Source organism: Engraulis encrasicolus, chromosome 20 (assembly GCF_034702125.1).
Source record: "Engraulis encrasicolus isolate BLACKSEA-1 chromosome 20, IST_EnEncr_1.0, whole genome shotgun sequence".
NCBI lineage: Eukaryota > Metazoa > Chordata > Actinopteri > Clupeiformes > Engraulidae > Engraulis > Engraulis encrasicolus.
The window spans coordinates 12,662,753-12,676,286 of NC_085876.1; the positions used below are offsets into that span (position 1 = coordinate 12,662,753).

The 13,534-nt window shown below is 42.6% G+C and overlaps 1 long non-coding RNA gene across 1 annotated transcript; it reads left to right on the forward strand.

Moving 5' to 3' along the window:
* The first annotated feature begins 1,394 nt into the window (after nucleotides 1–1,394).
* Nucleotides 1,395–2,887, forward strand: LOC134436306 (uncharacterized). The gene is made up of 3 exons (XR_010032184.1): nucleotides 1,395–1,913; nucleotides 2,222–2,299; nucleotides 2,538–2,887. It is a non-coding gene; the product is annotated as an uncharacterized LOC134436306 (long non-coding RNA).
* Nucleotides 2,888–13,534: the final 10,647 nt, after the last annotated feature.

Genomic DNA, 13,534 nt, shown 5'->3' on the forward strand with positions numbered 1-13,534 from the left:
CCGGCAAATTAATGGCAACGTGGGAATAATGCCAGAGATATTCTGGCTTTTCACTGGAATGCCACCCAAATAACAAAATCGGTGGTGCAGGAGGGCGGAGCTACAGATACTTTATGGTTCTTTCCCGGCAAGTTGGAATATTACCAGAAAACATTTTGTTCGGGTGGGGGGGCTTTTTTTAAACCTAGGGCCCAAGGCAAAGATGACAGCGGCCCTGCCCTACGGAGACGGTTGACACGCATGCTCATTTAGGTGAGACCGACTTCATCCTAGGAAACTTTTCGGCGGGACAGTACAGTAGTCTAGTAACGAACCTGGACTCGATCTACTACTGAACTAGGATATTGTGCTGTGTAAATAATTTGCATTGAGGTAAGTAAAACGATTGTTATACTTTTACCTAATAACTAGGCTACACTGTAGGCCTACTCACTTACATTGTTCTTTGTTGTGTTTACCTGTGCTACAAGCTGAGGCAACATTTCTTGAGGTAATTTTCCTTTGGAGATAGCTAACATCTAGCCTACGGTATTTCAGATGTTTGTTCATGACTAAGTGCCATTAGGTCTCTTGACAGGCGTTTCAGTACGTATTAATTCATGTTATGTCATGTCATGGCTTTTAACTGGTTTGGAGGACAAGCTAGCGACCCTTGCTAGCATAGATGGCAGCTAATCCTTTTTGGACATTCGGCAAACGTCAGTGTTTGATATGCCAAGACTACCGTATTTTATTCTCAATTTATCGTTGGTGTACTATCATGGTCTTTGGTCATAACATATCGTACGGGCTTAGGACAGCCCGTTTGACTAGATTTCAGATGCCTGCTGAGGTTTGGATTCAGAAATTATTTTTTTCAGAATAGGCGATATTGATGATTTGGGCAATGCTCCAACCATGCCAGTTATCGTAGGGTCAGGTGCCACCCACTTCGTTGAGAACATGATGACTAATGTCAGGTCACGGATTATTGCTTTACCCTGAGCTCTAGTTCTAGTGCTATTCTCGAGTCCACATCGCTTTATGCAATATAGCCACCAGTTTCTTAGGTCGTTATCAGACGAAAGAGGGCAGTTTGTGACATACGTGAATGATATATCTTTGAGGACACAAAGTCTGCCCTTATTATTACACATGCACGAGGTAATGTGATTAACAGAAATATCAGATTTGCAATAAAATAGTCCATGTACTCTTGTCACAGGAGAGTCCATCAGCTCACTAACACGGGTGAGGGACAGGGACCAAAGAGGAGGCTCTACAACATGAGGAAAGACGGCGATCCTCAAGCTAGTAAGTTGATTTACATAAGAAAATTATGCAATATAAAAGTGTCTATTGTATGTATAAAAAGGACTTAACATTATGGTCAGAATTAGCTCCAGCTAGTGATAAGGTCTTAAAGGGTTTAATTAAAGGCTTTTTAAATTCACCATCAGTGTGCCTTGGAATCTTTGGCAGGCCTTATCAACAGTCACTGGAGCTAAGTCTGACCATAATTTTGAGCAACTTTATTTCCTTGAGCCAAAGTGCACCTGCTTATGAGAAAAAAAGTGAAACAGCACTCCTCCATAATCAGCATTCCTAGTGAACAGTTGAATTTTTTTTAGCATATGTAGAAAAGACCAACTTACTAGCCACTTTGAGTCATTATTAAGTGTGTGTTTTAATAGTAAAATTCTTTCCATTTTGGCTGGTGGAGAAAAAAGTTAATTAACAACCCAGTGTATAACTGTAGGAGCAGACTGTACAGTGAAAGTGAATCCTGCCTGGACTTAACAGACCCCTATACCTAGAATGACCCAAACATTTGACTATTGCTCTTGTCACAGGTCAGTCCATGAGCCCACGTCTTCAGGCCAGGGGCCCGAGAGAAATTTCCAGTGACATGGATCAACAGAGATCCTCAAACAGTAAGTTGATCTTCTACATCAAATAAAGGAAATCATGTGAATTGTCTTTAAATAGAACACAAGCATTTGATTACCAATCTTGTATAAGGTCAGTCCATAAAAAATCAAATGTGTGTGCGCGTGCCCGCCCGCCCATCTTTCTGAGTGTGTATGTGCTACAAACAAACTTATGCCAATTTTTTGTTTAGTTTTTCTTGATTATTTAGGTATGTCAGTGAAATAATATAATTTGCATAATACTGAACTTTTTAACCCTGTGTATATGTAGAAAAGGACTTAAACATTTGACTATCTCACTCTCGTTACAGGTCAGTCCATGTGCCACGTTCCAGCCAGGGACCAAAAGGGGGACTTTCGTCATGGGGCCAGACAGACATCCTCAAGCAGTAAGTTGATTTACATGGATGCATTCTGAAGTTGAATTGAAGTAGTTATATTGTTGTACGCTGGCTACTATTCAATGTGTCAAAGTGAAATGTATTAATTGTTGTCCCATGAAAAAATGAACTGTATCAAATCTCAATGTATCGTTCCAGGGATAAGAGTTCAAGAATGTTGTTGCAGGTGAAATGATCATTGAAATTTGCTGATTCAATGCCATTTTTGTATCTTTACTTTTTGGAGAAATAGAGAGATGCATCCAGGCCACCCACTAGGAGGTGGGAAATCGTACGAAGAGGTGGCTGTACCTGGCAGCAGACTGAGATGGGGTGAGGAAGAGAAGCACAGACCAAGAACGGAATGTCAGACATTTGCCCTTTTTTATGCCCAGCACACACAGACACACACACACACACACACACACACACACACCAGCATATAAACATGCACATAGACACAGGCGCACGTGCACACACATACACAGACTCTCAAACAAGATGAGTCTCTGGTGATGTTGGCAAATAATCTGAATCCATACACACGGCAATGATTCCACCATGGTGCCCCACCTACGCAAGTCCTGTCCTTCAGCATTGACTCTCCCCAGGTGTGGTGTGCCTTCATCCGAACCACAATGGCATCCCAAGCAGCAACAAATACCTGCACGCATGCATGCTACGGTACACACACAAACACACTGGACTGTGAACTAGGTCAGACACACACACATGCTCAAAGTAGCCAAGATCGAAAAGGCTGCATCGGTGGCTTGACTGCTTCCATTTTTTGGAGGAACACCTTTGTCAATTTGGAGGAACTTTGTTGTGGGAAGATATTTTAAAATGTTGATAGTCAGACTCTTGTATACCCATTCGCTTCACTTTGATGTATTTTGTAATTGAGATGATTTATGCCACAGTGCTGAATTAACACATCATGACAAAGATGTCGCCTTAAAAGGTATGTTTGGTACCTGTGGGTCAAATGTCTCAGGAGCTCCCTGACTGCAGAACGTCTCAGGAAAGGACTCAACTTTTTATATTGTATGCCGGGTGCGATTTGTCAGAAAACCAGAAAGGGGGATGTGTTTCAGATGTCAACAATATCAATGGAGTTACATTAAACTATGATTAAAATCATGTGGAAAAAGTGACAATATCAAAACCAGAAGAGGGGACAATCTCCCTACAAACCATACCCCGATTGTATACATGTTTGTACATGATTAATACATGTTCACAGAAGAAAATACAATGTACGACTGCAAGGTCTTGTGCGTTTTTCTCACCGATATCTTAAAGGTTTATGCGTTACAAAATGTTTATTATTTTGTTTATTTTCTGAACGTTTTTTTTAATAACTCAAATGGATATGTTAAGAAACGTGTTTATCTTCTGGTTTGTTTTTTGGAAAATTCCATTTAAAACATGAAGGGATATTTTAAGAAAGGCTGTGAGTTTAAAAAAAAATGCATTTTGATCATTTTGTTTTCTTGTTTAAAATGTCATACATTTTCAATTTCCAAAATCTATTGAATGGATGAATGTTGTAGCCTACTAAAGATAATAAATGGCCAATTTGCATGATTTTTTGTGGGTTTTATTCTTTATTATTATTATTATTATTATTGGGAAGGTTAAATACATTCCGGCATATTTATGGGTTTTAATCGGTAGGGTTCTGGCAATCTTGTGGTAGGCTCATGGGCCATTTCTGGGTCTTCTGGCAAACATCTGGTAAGGTGCCGGCACTCTGTCGAACGTTCTTGGCATTCTACTGGCTGCTTTCTGGCATGATTCCGGCAAAATCTTGTGGGCCGTTTTAGGCCCGGGAGTAACCCCTACATATTGCGGCATATTTCCAGGATGAACCAAGGTTTCTGGGCCATAAAAAGCCCAGAACATTTTTGCTATCTGGGAAGGTTAGAACAAGGAAGTAGCGCTTGTTCTCGACTCGAGGACAGAGCAGGCTGGTCGAGAGGACCAATCAGAGACCTATTTTCGCCCTTTCACGCAAGTATGTTCAACTGCAGTGTGCAGGGCGGGGGGCAGGTCTGGATCACATCTCCCTCCTCCCCCCTGAGCACATCTTCCTCCTCCCCCCTGAGCACATCGAGTGCCTCCCCCTTGTCATTCAGCGGCAGCGCTAAGCTTCTATGGGAAGAAAAATAGCTCTGGGAGTCACTGCACCGTGCAGAGCAGAGACGCAGAGTTTTCGCAAATAAAATCGTAGATCCACTCTCTCTACTCCACTAATGTATAATGGTTTGGTGAGTGTAGGAAACACGAGCGGGGAGCTTTGAGTGAACCGCGCAATGAACAGCACGCGACCCTGTTTAGTATAATTTTGGCCTATTAATCCCGAGGGAAATTAATATAAGCTATTATTATTATTATTAGCTAATATAAGCTACATGTAGTATTTGTTAACGCATGGGTCTAATTTGAATTAATATTAAGTGTCTCTTCTTAGTATTTGAAGACAAGATATTTGGTGCCAGTTTCTAAAATTCGAAAGATGGGTAGGCTCAGAGCCATCTAATATCAGAGTTACGCCACTCCCATAGACCTCTATGGACCAATCTTTCCACAGCAATGGCGGCTCTCATGGAGCCTCACGGAGAATTAACATGGAAATCCCCATTGACTTTAGTTCTATTAGAAGTTACTTAGTTCCAGGAGGTGGCGGTATAACACAGAAAATGTGGTAAAGGTCATGTAATTTGTTTGTACTTAATCTTTGTTTGGTATGTGATGGTTCTGTGTTAGTTTCCAAGAACAGAAGTTTACTGTTAAGAAACATTTTAATCAACGCGAATCACATCACCAACCGACTTCCTGGTCCCCGGTTTGCGCAACTCTGTTATTAGATGGCTCTGGGTAGGCTACTACAAGAAAACTAAAGTAGGCAACGCCTGTGCAGTGGCGAATTAGGCTACTCCATGTGTGATCCGCTCGAAATTAAACATAGGCCTACCCATCCTTGAAAAGCATGAGCACTTCAAAGTCCCAAAGCCTGGATGCTGTCGCCACAATCTCTTTAGGATTGGGGACTGGACTCTGAGCAGGCCATTGCAGTAGCCTTTGGTAGGCCTATCCTTCGTGCATCTGCCCCGCTTCCAAACTGACACCCTGACACATTTAGCATTAACCTTTTGTTTTTAACCGTCTAACAGCGCTTAACATTATCATTAAATCAACCTAAAGCAGTTGCAGAGACCGTTTCAATCTTCTCCTTTACTATGAAAGAGAAAGTAAGGTCAAGGACAAATTATTCTATGTAAATGGAAATAAACACTCATGCAATTGGAACGTGGAAAATGAAAATTAAATATATTTAGTAGGCTAAATATATTCAATTAGCACTCCAAACGACGAGACATGATACAAGCTGTGTGCATAGAATACAGTGTAGCCAACTACGCATTCATATTATTGATGAATGATTCTCAAGTCAAGTCAAGTAGGTTTTATTGTCAATTTCTTTACATGCACTGGTCATACAAAGAATTTGAAATTACATTTCTTGCTTTCCCATACAGACATAGACTAATCTAGGTAAGGACATAGACAGTATAGACATAGACAGTACTTATACATGGACTTAAGACAGTATGGACATAGACAGTGCTCATACAGACATTTAAAGTGCAAGACTGGACAACAGAAGACTTGTAGAGGACATACATTAAGAGGTATTTGTTGTGCTTTTGTGCTTTTCCTAAAAAAAAAGTCCTTTATAGCGTTCTGACATGGTAATAGTAGCATTTTGAAGAAAAATAAATATTAAAGAGGTCTGTCAAGTACACCAGCAGCAGTGTGTGTGTGTGTGTGTGTGTGTGTGTGTGTGTGTGTATGTGTGTGTATGTGTTTAGTGCAGGTAGAAGGTGCGGTGTGCGTCTTGTGTGTATGTTCGTGTGTCTGTGTGTGTGTGTGTGTGTGTGTGTGTGTGTGTGTCAGTGTGTGTATGTTTGGGTTTAGTGCAGAAAGTGCAGTGTGCTTGTGTGTGTGTGTGTGTGTGTGTGTGTGTGTGTGTGTGTGTGTGTGTGTGTGTGTGTGTGCGTGTGTGTGTGCGTGTGTGTGTGTGTGTTTTGAGTTAGTGCAGGTTGAAAGTTCAGTCACAAGTATAGTAGTGCAGGTGGAATGTTCAGTCGCAGATATGGTGGTGGGGGATGGGGGGGGGGGGGGTTGTCAGTGGCCTTGCTGGCTAGAGGCTGACAGTGGAGGGAGAGTGGGTTGAGTGTTCAGCATCTTGATCGCTTGGTGCATTGTGCTGCTCGCCAGCCTGGTGGTACGGGAACGGAGGCGCCTGTACCTCTTTCCAGAGGGCAGGAGGCTGAACAGTTTGTGTGCAGGGTGGCTTGTGTCTTTGATGATCATCAGTGCTTTCCGGGTGAGGCGTGTGGTGTAAATGTCCTGCAGGGAGGGGAGTGGTACTCCAATGATCTTCTTCGCTGTGTTCACAACACACTGGAGTGTCTTCCTGTTTTTTCTCCGTGCAGCTTCCTCCCCACACTGTGATGCAGTTGGACACGACGCTCTCTATGGTTCCTCTGTAGAATGTTGTCATGATGGAGGGTGTAGCACTTGCCTTCTTTAGTTTGCGCAGGAAGTAGAGACGCTGATGGGCCTTCTTCGCCAGTGATGTAGTGTTGGTGGTCCAAGAGAGGTCGTCGCTGATGTGCACTCCAAGGAACTTGGTGCTGCTCACTTTCTCCACAGCATCGCCGTCGATGGTCAGTGGTGGCAGTTGTTTTTGGACCCTTTTGGAAGTTGACAACAATCTCCTTGGTCTTGTTGACATTCAGCAGGAGGTTGTTGTCTTTGCACCATCTGGCCAGCAGGTCTACTTCTTCTCTGTAATGAGTCTCATCGCCCTTGGTGATGAGGCCCACCAGTGTTGTATCATCCGCAAACTTCACTAGATGGTTAGTGCTGTGGGTCGTTGTGCAGTCGTGTGTCAGCAGCGTGAACAGCAGGGGGCTGAGAACACAACCTTGCGGAGCCCCCGTGCTCAGGGTCAGGGTGCTCGAGGTGTTGTTCCCTACCCGTACTGCTTGTGGTCTTTGCATCAGGAAGTCCAGCAGCCAGTTGCAGAGGGAGGTGCTGAAACCTAGTTTGTCCAGTTTTCTGATGAGTTGTTGTGGTATTATGGTATTGAATGCTGAACTGAAGTCAATGAACAGCATTCTCACATATGAGTCTTTATTGTCCAAGTGGGTGAGGGCTGGATGGAGGGCAGAGCAAATTGCATCCTCCGTGGATCGCTTGGCTCGGTATGCGAACTGGTAGGGGTCTAGGGTGGGGGGTAGGGTGGCTTTGATGTGTGACAGGACTAGCCGTTCGAAGCACTTCATGATTATGGGCGTCAGTGCTACAGGACGGTAGTCATTGAAGCATGATGGTGATGATTTCTTCGGCACAGGTATGATGGTAGCAGCTTTGAAAAGTGATGGGATGACTGCTTGCTCCAGAGAGATGTTAAAGATGTCTGTGAAGACATCCTTCAGCTCTTCTGCACAATCCTTCAACACTCTGCCTGGTATGTTGTCTGGGCCAGCTGCTTTGCGTGGGTTGATGGTGGCCAGTGTCCTCTTAACACTGGCAGAGGACAGGTAAAGGGGTTGATCATGGGGGGGAGGGGGAGTTTTCTGTGGGTGAGTGTCATTTTGTGCTTCAAAGCGGGCAAAGAAACTGTTCAGGTCGTTTAGCAGAGAGGTGTTGTTGTCACAGCTTCGTGGTGCAGGCTTATAGTCCGTGATGGCCTGTATGCCCTGCCACAGGCTCTGTGCATCTCTGCTGTCTTTGAAGTGTGTTGTTATTTTGTCTGAGTATTCCTTTTTTGCTTTCCTGATGCCCTGGGACAGGTTTGCTCTTGCTGTCTTTAGGCCAGCTACGTCTCCTGCTCTGAAGGCTTTGTCTCTGGCCCTCAGCAGTCGGTGAACGTCCCCTGTGAACCATGGCTTCTGGTTGGCCCTGGTAGTGATGTGTTTTATTTCTGTAACATCATCGATGCATTTTGTGATGTAGGAGGTCACGGTGTCTGTGTACTCCTCAATGTCAATGTGATTGCTGTGGGTGGCAGTTGTTTTGAAAATGTCCCAGTCTGTGGTTTCAAAGCAGTCCTGAAGTCGTGAGATGGCTCCCTCAGGCCATTTTCTCACCTCCTTCTGAACTGGTTTGGTGAGTTTTGCCTTTTGTCTGTAAGCTGGCAGTAGCAGAATTGTTGTGTGGTCTGATGATCCAATGTGGGGGATGGGCTTTGCCTTGTATGCTCTCTTCTGATTTGTGTAAACGAGGTCCAGGGTGTTTTTGTTCTCTTGTTGGGAAGTTGACATGTTGATGAAATTTTGGAAGTACTGTTTTGAGATTTCCGTGGTTGAAATCCCCCAGTACCACTGTGAAGGCATCTGGGTGTGCATCTTGTTGTTCACTGATGCCCCGATGCAGCTCGTTCAGTGCCTCGCTTTTGACGCCATTGTTGTTGCTGGGTGGGAGGTACACGGCGACTAATAGGATAGCGGATATTTCTCTGGGTAAATAGAAAGGTCGGCACTTGATGATCATGAACTCCACTCGTGGAGAGCAGTGCCTCTGTACTACCGTAGCATTATTGCACCAAGCATCATGTGTGTAGACACATATTCCTCCCCCTCGTTTTTTCTCTGCAAGGGCTCTGTCCGCTCGGTGGCACGTTTGTTGTTCCAGTTGTAAAGCCGAATCGGGTATGCCGTCGTTCAGCCATGATTCGGTGAACACCGTAACGCAGCAGTTCCTCACGGTTTTGTTCGCTGATCTTAGTAGCCGTATGTCATCCATCTTATTGTCCAGAGATCTGACGTTTGCCAAGAGAATTGATGGTATTGCTGGACGAGTTGGGTTGGCTGCAAGCCGTGTCTCGACGCCACCTCGTTTGCCCCTTTTCCTAATTCTTGAGCATCGTTTTCGGGTCCGATGTAGTCCTATGGCAGACGGGTCCGATGTAGTCCTATGCCGCCGGAGAATTCCTAGTTCTTCCAGAGTCTTCATTGGTACATCCAATACATTGCTTAAGTTGTCCATTCTTATCTGCAACAGCTGTTGCCGACTGTACGTGCGATTCTATGCCCAGTGTTTAGTAGCCTAAATGTAGGCCTATTTACTTAACACTCCAAACGACGAGACACGATACAATCTCCCTAGAATACACATTCGCTATTGATGGATGATTCTATGTCCAGTGTTTAGTAGGTCTAAATATATTTACTTAACACTTCAAACGACGAGACACGATAACAAGCTGTGTGCATAGAATAAGCCTACTGCATTCGCCAGATAATTTGGGTCCATTTCTCAAATATGGTGCGCTATTATGATTGACGAATGATTCTATGTCCAGTGTTTAGTAAATATATTACCAACGACGAGACATAATACAAACCACGTCACACCGCAATTAGCCTACATAGGCATTATTATTGTCCAAAGCAGCTATAAGAGTCATATTATGATTGATGAATGATTCTATGTCCAGTGTTTAGTAAATACATTTATTTAGCACTCCAAACGACGAGACACGATACAAGCTGTGTGCATAGAATAGTGTAGGCCTAGACTATGCATTCGCCGGAGAAGACATTTGGCGCAAATTCTCAAATAGGGTGACGTCGGGATGGTGTGGGACTGTACAGACTACTATAATAGGAAAAATAGGAGGGGCGAGATCCAAAATGGGAGGGGCGGGATCTCAGAAATCCAGACCTGCCCACTTCTGCAAACTGCAGTTGGATGCTACTCCTTTCACGCCGTCGCTCCCTGTAGTCCGGCAGCCAAAAGCCAAATATCAGCCGAACCCAGTTTCGTCTGATAAAGTTTTTTTCTTTGCAGTTTGTGGTTGCTTAAGGTGTACCTATTAAGATTCCAGACGATGCCCGGTGATATCCCTTGAGCATTTTCAGATATTGAGCCTTTTATGCTTGATGTGCTGCAGCCATAGATTACAACAGTGTTTGGCTCCCAATTCATGGTATGCTGACAAAATACCCTATACCATACTTATTTTGTGTTTGTTTACATGGTAGGATGTGTATAAGAACAGGTGGTGAGGTATGGACATCAGTGGGGGTGGGGTCATGCATGTTTGGGGGCGGGGCATTCACCCAAAAAGCCCGATTTTCCAAGTCGGAGACACAAAGGCCAACATTTCGCCAAACGTGGCTTTATATCTCATAGTGGGTTGTTTGGTTTTGCTGTTTGTAGTTGTCCAACATTTACCCATCAGGATAAGAGTGGGTGATGTGCCAATTTCAGATATTAACCCTTTCATGTTGATTTCGCTGCAGCCATAGCCCGCAAGCTTTTGACAGCTTCATAACTGCACTATGATTAACCATAGAGCATTCTGGGTGGTAGGCCTGCCACATCAAAGTGGAGAAAGTGTCCTCGTACCAAATAAATTTTAGACAATTACATAACTAGCTGTTTGTCAAACAGAAATATGTAACATTTAGGCGAATATTGGTGGTGTCAGCTCAGACATACCCAGAAAGGATTCCTAATTCAACGCAGAATTTCACCATTTCATACATTGCTATTTACTCGTCCTGTGCTGTTGTAACACAAAATAACAATTGTAAGTAATAATTACATAATTTTTGGCTGATTATTTGTTTGCCTACAAAGTACATAATTTCAGTGGTGGTCGTATTAACATGGAAAGAGATAAAATTAAAAATGTAAATCCACAAAATGACATTGTAATTGACCTTTTACATAGGGGGGGGTGTAAATACCAAATACCACAATAGCCCTGATTTTCTGATGCTACCACATGTTTGAAACACTGCTGTGTAATGTTTTTGAAAAAATCTTCCGAAAACCCCCCCTAACCCAGAAATTACTTTTCCCACCCAAAAAGATGTGTTTTTCGCCTATTTTGCCAGTTTATCCACAGTTATCTCAGAGTATGTTCATGATTTCCCATTTAATAGTCTAAAATGTGTGATGCCATATCACAGTAGAACTTTGAGCTATATACTGTAAGTACAATGTCAAGATCATAATAGAGGTCAAAGGTTACAAAATATCGATTTTTAAGGAAATTGTGTCATTGGGTTGCTGACCCCGTACAACACATAGACTATGTTCATAATGGTCAATTTAATTATCTTTGGTCTTTAAACTATGCAAGTACAATGGTTCAAGGTCATAATACAGGTCAAATGTTACACAATATTGATGGGGGTGCTATTTTCAAACCGTTTTTCAGGAAAAAAAAAAAAAAAAAGAATAAACCTGTAATATTAACACACTGTTGATCTAGCTCTTGCCTTTTCTTCTCATAAATATTGCTAATGTGTCACAATAATGTGGTGTAAAGAACAAAAGGGACCTAAGAGACAAAGGTCAAGCAAGTTGGATGACCCAAGTGAAAATGATAAATCAGTTAACTTTATGTGCATGGCACCAATTTCAAATCAGATCTACAGTTGCTACTATGCTTAGAAAATTGTAATGTGGGTTTATTATTCAGGGTCAATACCCTCTTCCATCATAATTAAAGTTTCACATGTGAAGAAAAATGTGAAGTGTGAAGAAAACAACAGCATCAATGTTACCAATGGTGAATGTGCCTTTCTTGATGTTTTTTGGTTCATGCAAATTGCTCTTTTCCTCTTTGTAAGCATAGGCTTCAGTTGTGGATACCAGGCCCTCAAACAGACTTCATGAAGACTATTTCTGACCAGTTGAGCAGAAACATGCACATCAGTACCCTACAAAACTGATTTTTCAGGGCTCTGGCAGTGCTTTCCCTGTGCCACCTGTCCCAAGGAAGGAGATGGTGATCACGCTTCTAAGTTTTAAAACCGTTCTAGTCTCCTATACGTCCCCTGGTGTAACGGCATGTCTCTTGGCACCTCGTCCATGCTCTTAGTGGGTGATAGACACCAACTCCAGGGGTGGGACATTGAAAACATTCATGTGACCAAGAAACAGCCAGAAAGGATGGGAAAAGAGAGATAGACTGTGCCACAGCCTACAGGATAACTCTGTTTTGGGGCTTGTTTATATTACCGTTACCATTTCTACCCACTATTTGTTAAATTTGCACAACAGTAGTCAAATGGACTCACAGTGTTGCTTCCTAACTGGACATGCTGATATCACAAAAGTGATCCACACTGATCATTGTGACATAAAAGAGACAATGTGTTTACCCCTTTGCGCAGAGCCTATGTTTTCACCTTATTGTCCTCAAAATTGTAATCTCTTATCTAAGGCTCTCATATCAATGTTATGATGTAGTTGAGTCATTCCAGCAAAGTCTGATTGGGTCTGAGCTGACAATGGAATGTAGGTGGGCGCATCTGTACAAAGAGGCTATATTCCATGATCAGTTCACATGACTTTCAAGCAATTTTGATTACTTTAACCCTCAAAACAACCTAGAAATAAGATATTGCATTGTGTAAAATATTGATATACAACATAAGTAACCATTTAAGTGCCCTTAGTTAACTTTCTACACTGAAACATCAAAAATAGGCCTTTTAAACCATTTTCGTGACCTTTGACCTTAAGTAGGACTGACACTACACATTTTGCTGCTCACTTCCAGTATGGCATAGTACATGAAATACCCTTCAAATAGCCCAGCATGAACATATTTCTATTCCGCACTCCATAAAAGATGGGGAACCATGGAAAAATGGCAGAAAATAGGCATTTAAGACCATATTGATGACCTTTGACCTTGAATATGACCTTGACATTTGACTTTTTTTTGCTCAAAGTACACCTCCAGCATGGCATGCCACATGAAATGCCATTAGATGATCTAGCATGGACATATTTTCACTCTGTACCTCATAAAACATTGGGAACTATAGACGATTAGCACAAAAACAGGCGTTTTTGGGGTGAAAAAGTAATTTCTGGGGTAGGGGGGGGTTTTCGGGCTTGATTTTTAAAATGTTTACATCAATATATTCCTAAGACATGGTAGCATTAGAAAATCTGGGCTAAAGTTGAATCTGAACATTTTCATCAAATAACACCCCTCCCAGCCGGATATCACTTGACCCAGCTGGATATCACTTGACATCAATTGGTAATGTGCTGGCACCATTCCAACAACTTTCCAGTGAGGCCACTAACTTTGTGTCGGCATGTTATGGCATTCCAGACAGTATTAGCATGTCACATACAAGGTTGGTGGTATGGGGGAAAAAAATGGGAAATTTATCATCATGTCATTTATCT